The sequence below is a fragment of the Seriola lalandi genome, unplaced genomic scaffold (genome assembly GCF_002814215.2).
Source record: "Seriola lalandi dorsalis isolate HSWRI2012SDOR001 ecotype SW California unplaced genomic scaffold, Sedor1 jcf7180002054943, whole genome shotgun sequence".
Classification (NCBI taxonomy): Eukaryota; Metazoa; Chordata; class Actinopteri; order Carangiformes; family Carangidae; genus Seriola; species Seriola lalandi.
In genome coordinates, this window is record NW_019525494.1 from 374,842 (window position 1) to 382,598 (window position 7,757).

At 45.7% G+C, this 7,757-nt stretch overlaps 1 long non-coding RNA gene across 1 annotated transcript; it reads right to left on the reverse strand.

Moving 5' to 3' along the window:
• Positions 1–3,652: 3,652 nt before the first annotated feature.
• Positions 3,653–7,751, reverse strand: LOC147817547 (uncharacterized). Its single transcript, XR_015436270.1, has 2 exons — positions 7,653–7,751; positions 3,653–7,445 (listed from the first exon to the last, which is right to left on the reverse strand). It is a non-coding gene; the product is annotated as an uncharacterized LOC147817547 (long non-coding RNA).
• Between the last annotated feature and the right edge of the window lie 6 nt (positions 7,752–7,757).

A 7,757-nucleotide genomic window follows, 5' to 3' on the forward strand; every position in this document is an offset into this window, starting at 1 on the left:
GGGAGGAGGGGGAGGAGGGGGAGGAGGAAGAGAGCCAGAATTGTTATCACGATTCAGTTAAAGCTTTAAGCTTCCTCTCCCTCAGTGAGTGTCCTGGGCCTGAGCGTCACTGAGGATGAGGATGAGGGGCCTTCCTCACAGCTCAGGGCAGAGGAGGAAGAATCTGCCACGTCACCACGTCCAGTCTGTTCAACTAAGAACCAGCAGAAAGAAAAGAACTGGAGCTGAATGGAAATACAATAAATCCTGGAGTTCTTCTTGAATTATTTTGAGAACCTGGATTTTTATGAATTTTGTTTTTACTGTCAACAAATCCCATGAAAAGACCAAAAGCTCCGGCGTATGACTGTGTCAGTACCTCCTGACTTCCCTCGCCTGCAGGTCGCTGTACGACTCGTTTATTTAGACAGGTACATCTGAAAGGAATTATGTTTAGTCTGGATTATGTGACTGATCACCGAGCGTTTGATCGTCCGCACGGAGCTCATGAGGCTGTGCTGTTTCGGTTCAGTATGAAAAAGAAACTAAATCTGGTCTCTGAAGCGGTTGTTTAAAAAGCAGGACTTGTGCTCTGGTTGCAGTCAGCGGTCTTCCACAGTGGAGCTGAGCCATGTGCAGAAACAATAATGTTATGTAATGTTAACTGAATGATTTCAGTGTGAAGGATCTTTTTTGCTTTAAATGTTGATGATGTGATTTCTGTCTCTGTCTTCACATGATTTTCAGGCCGGAGCGTCTCTGTCTGTTGTCGTCACACATTTCACATTCATTTAAAAGGTTGCAGCTCTTGACATTTGGATATTGTGATTTCCATAATAATTAATTGTTCAGCCCTGACTGACAGTGGAGGTTTGGCAGATACGTTAAGTTTGAATTATTTCTTTACATTTCTTCATAATGGAAAAAAAAATCCTAATCCATCACTTTTACCTCAAAACAATATAACAGCACGTAAGAATCCCCTCTGTTTGTTCTTATTATTGATGATGTGAATTTTTAAAAATGGCTCACTAATAGTTCAGTTCAGTAATTAAGCTGAACTGATTTAAGGTCAGCTGAAACCTCAGCAACAAACTCTTTTTATAGCTTGTATTTAGAAATAAAAAAACAGTTGTTCAGGTTTATAATTGTAAAAAAAAGCATCAGCTTCTGCTTCCAGTTTAAATGCACTTCTTTGGTTTAATATTAATGTCCCAGGATCAGATATATTTGCACATTTCACATGAAGATGTTTCATATTTCTTTACATCTCTCTTCATACGCGCTGCGCTGCACTTCACTCGTCTCAGTCCACAGAGAGAGCAAAGTAAAGATGATGCATAATTAATTGGTACAAAAGCCGAATATTTCCTGTGGCGTTTCTGCCAAATGAGCCTGAGTCCTATCCTTCCCATCATTACCGTCAATTTCCCTAATAGTGTGCTTAATAAGTAATGAGTGGCCTGAAAACAGCTCCAACCAATAGAGTCTTCAGCAGGATGTAAACCCCTCCCTCATCCTGTCAGTGACACACACTGAAGACCCAGGGAATCTGGACCGGAGGTTTTAAAGCAGCGCTCCCAAACAAACAGTGCAGAGGCTAAATAATGTCTCCTCTGATCACTCTCTGTTTGAATGATAATAATCCAACATCCAGGCCTGAGCCGAAACAGTTGTTGTCTGAAGCTGTCGGCATGGATGTGATCAGCTGTCGCTCATCTGACTGAGACAAGTCTGACTCAGAGGCGACAACGTTAAAGCTCCTGTCGTTGGCTTTTTACAGTGATGGTCTTAATACCAGAGGAACAAGACGGAGAGAGTTTTTAAACATTTTCAATTTAAAGATCAAGATCATTTGGTTTCAAAATACAAAAAAAAAGTGTGTATATATGTATGTATATATATATGTATATATATACTATATATGTGTATATGTATATATATATATAGATATATATATATTATATATATATATAATATATGTATATATATATATGTATATATATATATATATATATATATATATATGTATATGTATATATGAACAATATTTTTAAATGTATTAAATCAAAATGATCTTCAAAAATAATGTAAATCTTTCTGCCACAGTTGTACTGTTCTGCAAATGATTTGTCGGCCCACTTGCAACACGTCAGCGGCCCAGCGGTGGGCCCCGGCCCACGGGTTGGGAACCAGTGTTATAATGTATTACTGCTGGCTCAGGGATGAACTGGGAGCTGAGCCTGTGGAACAAATGTACAATAAAAAAAATGAGATATTGTTAAATATATGGATACACTGGTGTACACTGGTAATGAAAAGTGTTGGATTGAAGCTTTGTGTGTGTGTGTGTGTGTGTGTGTGTGTGTGTGTGTGTTGTCGGTCCAGCAGGGTTGGTTTTAGGATTCTAATTACTGCGGTTTTAACAGGATTACAGGAGATAAAATGTGCTAAGACGCTCGGGGTGTTTGTGGGCTAAATTAAATAGGATGTAGTATGGTAATCTGCTGCGGCGTGATAAGAGGATGTAAAGAGCCGCCGACAGTAGATCAGTTATCTGCTGTGACGCTCCTTTCTTTGCCTTTTTTTTGTGGTAGTTGTGGGTCCGGGGGGGGGGGGGGGGGGGGGGGTCCCAGCTGGTCGAGTATCTGACCGGGTCAGAAAAATAATGTCGTCAGGTGATTTACATCATCATTTACCCGGGTGGGAAATGTGAGCCCCCACATTGGGTTTGGGTTTTACCTTCACCGCCACCACGCCAGAACCAGGAATTTAATATAAAAACAGGCATTTATTTACATATTGTTTTATATATCACATCACCAGGCTTCAGTTAGCAGTTAGCATGGTCCAGCATCCGTTGTAAACCCATTCACAGGTCTGACTTCCCCCTGAGGCTGCTTTTCACAATAAAAATACTTCAGCCCCCAAAACTTGACCTTTAATGGAAAACAGGAAGTAACACGACGTTACATAAATATCTAAAGAGTGATGGACGCCTGCTTTAATCTGCTTCCTGCTACGAGTGCTGTTTCTCACTGATTGCACCAATTTGGAAAAAGCAACTGAATGTCTCTTAAAAAAAAAAAAAAGGTGATGGCGTGTGGAGGGAAAAAGCGGCGTGCACATTATCCAGGCAGGAAAGTGTTTCTTCAAGGAATCACTGCAAAAAATACACGATGTTCAGATCTGCACCTCGGAGGACGTCGTTTTCTCATTTGGCTTTTTTTATTTGTTCCATTAAATTTACAAAACAAATCGATCATGATTTAACATCATGTGTAATAATGAAAAATAAAATAAAAACGCTAAACTGACGAAGCTGCTAAAGTTTCTGCTCCGTCCACAGAGAAGGAGCAGAGCAGGAAATGACTTTTACTTTTTAATCTGTGTGTTTTGTCTGTGGCGTCGCTGGAAAAGGCCTCTGGAGTGAGATCCAGGAGATTTTTTAAAGTGCGGAGACAGAAAAATGTTTAGGCAGCGGTCCATGGCCGATCCTCCGGCGGAGGAGGAGGAGGACGACGTGTTCAGGGTTTCAACGTTTACATCCACAGGCCCGGGTCTGAATCTGTAATCCACAGTCGCAGCTCATCAACTCATCAGAAATCTACCTCAGAGTCTCGTCTCTCTTCCAATGAATCTGGCATCGTGTTAATTAAAGCTTCATTTCACATTTGAATTTCAAGAGAAGGATTTATTTAAATTTAAAGCCACATTTTATTGACAGAAATCAGACACATACAAGAGAAATATCATCACTGCTGTTGTTGAAATGATTGGTGCATGCAGCATTCATCCCTGGTTAGCTTTAAGACAATCATCATCATCAGCATCATCATCATCATCATCATCAGCAGCAGCAGTAGCAGCAGCATCATGCCATTAGTACAGAGCAGCATACATTAGTGCAGGACATTCACGTGAGATAAACCAGCAGTTCAGACGTGTCAGTCCCAGCATCAGCAGCTGTTCAACAGTCAGAGGACACGATGCTTCATTCATGAAACCATCCAACACTTGGTCCATCACAGAAGACGCTTCAGCAGCAGAGACACACACTGACACCGACACATCTACATCACTGACAGGCCTGTTCGCACGTGTGTGTTGGTCGCTGTGTCCACGACCAATCAGAAAGTGACGGGTGTGTTCGTCAGGATGAAGCTTTGTTCAGTTATTAATGTGTCATTAATGCAGGAGTGTAGATGAGGAAGTGCAGGCTGACAGTGGAGCAGTGGAGGTGAGTGTAACGTGTTCACATGATGCACAATGATGGGATCACGTGACAGCAGTGATGTCACACAGCCCTGCAGCAGCAGCAGCGACAACAACAAGCAACACACACACACACACACACACAGGAAACCAACAGCGACGTCCCACACCTTCTGTAACAATCAACACGCAAACACAGGGGTGGAAACGTGTGTGTGTGTGTGTGTGTGCGTGCGTGTGTTGAAAACGCTGTATTTTACGTCCTCCTCCGCTCACTGTAACACGTCTCTGTGTTTGTTTCCACCAGAAGAGGAACAGTAATTATCAGCTGAGCCGGTGTTAAACATGTAATTGCGTTATTTGAATTATCAGAGATGATTATGACCAGGATGATTTCTGTAATTAGGATCATGAGCGACTCTTTGTCCAACTTTAAAATGCTCTTCCTTCTGCACGGGAGGGACGGGCTGCTTTGATATTCCGGTGCCGCTGCAGGGCGGTTGTGGAGAGATGATTGGAGCTGCTCGGGCGCTGTGAGGAAATCTGCGGCGAATGATCATGGGAAGTGACATGTGTGAGGACATGGCTGTAAGAGTCAAGTTGATCCTATTAGGTGTTTAAATGGATTTTACATGGGTGTTAAGGTTCAGAATGTGCCATCAGACATGGAGGGGGAATCCATATTCATGGTGCGTCGCCCGGTCGGCAACACGGGGAAAAGCTGGTTATAGACCATTTGAGCCAGGGGTAATTGTTTATCTAGACGCCTCTTTGCTCAATGCATAAATTGAGCTGTCGGCCGCTGGTGGTGGACATTTTGTTTTCTCAGCCGTGTGTGTGTGTGTGTGTGTGTGTGTGTGTGTGTGCGTGTGTGTGTGTGAGGCTCGGCGGCAGCAGCAGACTTACACATGGCGTAAACCTCACTGCGATAAATGTCATTTGAGCAGCCATTAGCATAAAAAAGGAGCGTACGGCGGGGGGGGGGGGGGGGCTCGGCCTCGTAATAAAAGGCTCTACATGAGCTTGAATAAGAGGAGGTTCCACTCTGTGACCGCAGCTCAGCTCTGTCTGCTGAGCTCATCAGCTGCTGCAGGCCCGCTCCAACATGTCACATGGATCAGTGTTTCCTCCTCATCAGATCTGAGACCACCACCAGGTCTCTGCAGGACCCTGCAGGACCCTGCAGGACTCTGCAGGACTCTGCAGGACCCTGCAGGTCTCTGCAGGACCCTGCAGGACCCTGCAGGAACTTGAAGGTCTCTGCAGGACCCTGCAGGACTCTGCAGGACCCTGCAGGACTCTGCAGGACTCTGCAGGACCCTGCAGGTCTCTGCAGGACCCTGCAGGACCTTGAAGGTCTTTGCAGGACTCTGCAGGACTCTGCAGGACCCTGCAGGACTCTGCAGGACCCTGCAGGACTCTGCAGGACTCTGCAGGACCCTGCAGGTCTCTGCAGGACCCTGCAGGACTCTGCAGGACCCTGCAGGACCCTGCAGGACCCTGCAGGACTCTGCAGGACCCTGCAGGACCACAACTGTCCCAGTCAGATTTAACTGAACGGCCTGTATCTGATTTTCAGGCCCAAAAATAAAACACCAAAAAAATCAAATGCTTCCTGTTCAAGAACGCTTTGATTACAGTCAAGATTAATTAGTCAATTAATCTTTTTTTTTTTTTTTTTTTTTACTGAAAGAAAATTAATCAGTAAATCAATTACTCATTTAAATCATTAATTCAGCACAAATAACACAAAGGTTCTGTGGCCCCAGTTTGTAAACTGGAAATATTCACATCTCATTGGACTGAACACCAGTCCACTAATTGGCTAATTAAGAGAATAATTAGCAGATTATTTGATAGTAAAAAGAACAGTTACTGTCGGGCTGAATATCTCTGTGGTTTCAGCTGCTGGTCAAATGAAATGAATTTTCTTCTGTAGAAAAATGATAAATTCATTTATAAATAATCGAGGAAATTAATCAAATGAATTTGCAGCAAAATTAGTCAAAATAATCTTTTACCAGATTTTACAAAAGGACAAAATGTTTTCCATCCTGCAGGTGTCTGGTGTGAGGCCTCAGAGCTTCACCCTCAAACAGACCAGGCGCCATGTTAGAGCGGGATCACCTGACCTGATGAGGGTCCTGATCCTGATCCTGATCCTGATCCTGATTCAGCTTCGAGACTTTCATATTTCAGTTGTTGCATGTTCCTAAATTATTTGTGTGTAATCGCAGCTCCACCCGGAGAACCTGGGGGCCAGTGGGGGCAGCACGAGGGTTTTAACGGGGGCCACTTGCTCTTTATTATCCTGGGGCCGTGCAGCAGCTTCAAATCCTGCTCACGCATTGTTGTTTCTGAGGCTGCGTCTACGCTCTGGTTTGTGGTTTACATTGCAAGCTTTAAAATAGTGTTATAGCGCCCCCCCCCCCAGCACACGTCCAGGCCGCAGCATGTTAAAGGGTTTAAGTCAGTATTGACGGCGTGTATCTCCAGATCAATAATTAGACGTGACCCTGGTGATGTAAACGTACGTGTTGGTGTGAGGAACAGAGCAGTTACATAAGAGACAATGAGCCAGTCCAGACACACACACACACACACACAGAAACACTGTCCAACGCCATGGAGACAGAGACAGACTGACAGACGCACAGCGGGACAGACGTGAGGACGCTCTGGACCTCAGACCGTGGCTCGACAGACAGGAAGTGGGCAGGAAAATAATCAGATACATCGCAGTGCAGATCAAAGAAGAGACGGGTTCTCTTTTTGGAAGGGTGGAGGTGTGGCTCCATCCAACCTGACAGTCCTCCGGGGGTGGGTGGGTAGTCGGGGTGAGGTGAGGTGAGGTGGGTGGGTGTCGGGGGCCGGGGGGTGTTGCTGATGTTGGGCGAAGAGAGGACTCTCCTCGACTACGCGTATTCTTAAGCAATAACAACGTGATCCGTATTATCCACCCAAGAATACCCGTCACCGAAGAGAGTCTTTCAGTAAACACAGGGGGGAGGGGCGGGGGCGGCTAAGCCAGAAATCACGTGAGCAGCGCCACTGCCATCGCATCATCATCATCACCATCACCATCATCATCGCCACCAACATCACCACCGTGGCCATCGCCGCCACCATCAGCAGCCTCCCTTCAGGCTCCAGTGGCAGACACACACACACACAGATAGAGAGGGGGGGGCAGTGGCATTGATTGAAGACGCCTCGCTGCAGCGTGAGGCGACGCTCCATCAATGGCTCCTCTGCAAAGGAGAACACGTTCAATCCGAGCGGCGGCGTATGTGGCGTGGAGAAACAGAAAAGAACAAGAACAGAATGTGGTGTAAAAGCTGAGGTTAGCGTCATCCACTCTCTCCTGGTTCTACACAAAACTCTGGAAGTGACGGGGGGGGAGGGGGGAGGGGTGTGTGGTGCAGCCCGAACCCCCCCCCCCACTGTGAGCCTCTTACCTGGGCCAGGGCCTGGCGGCGCCGCCCCCGTCTCCTGGAGGTCCGCGTCCGTCGCCGACATCCACCTCCCTGCTGCTGCTCGGCCCGATCTGGGTGTAATGAGAT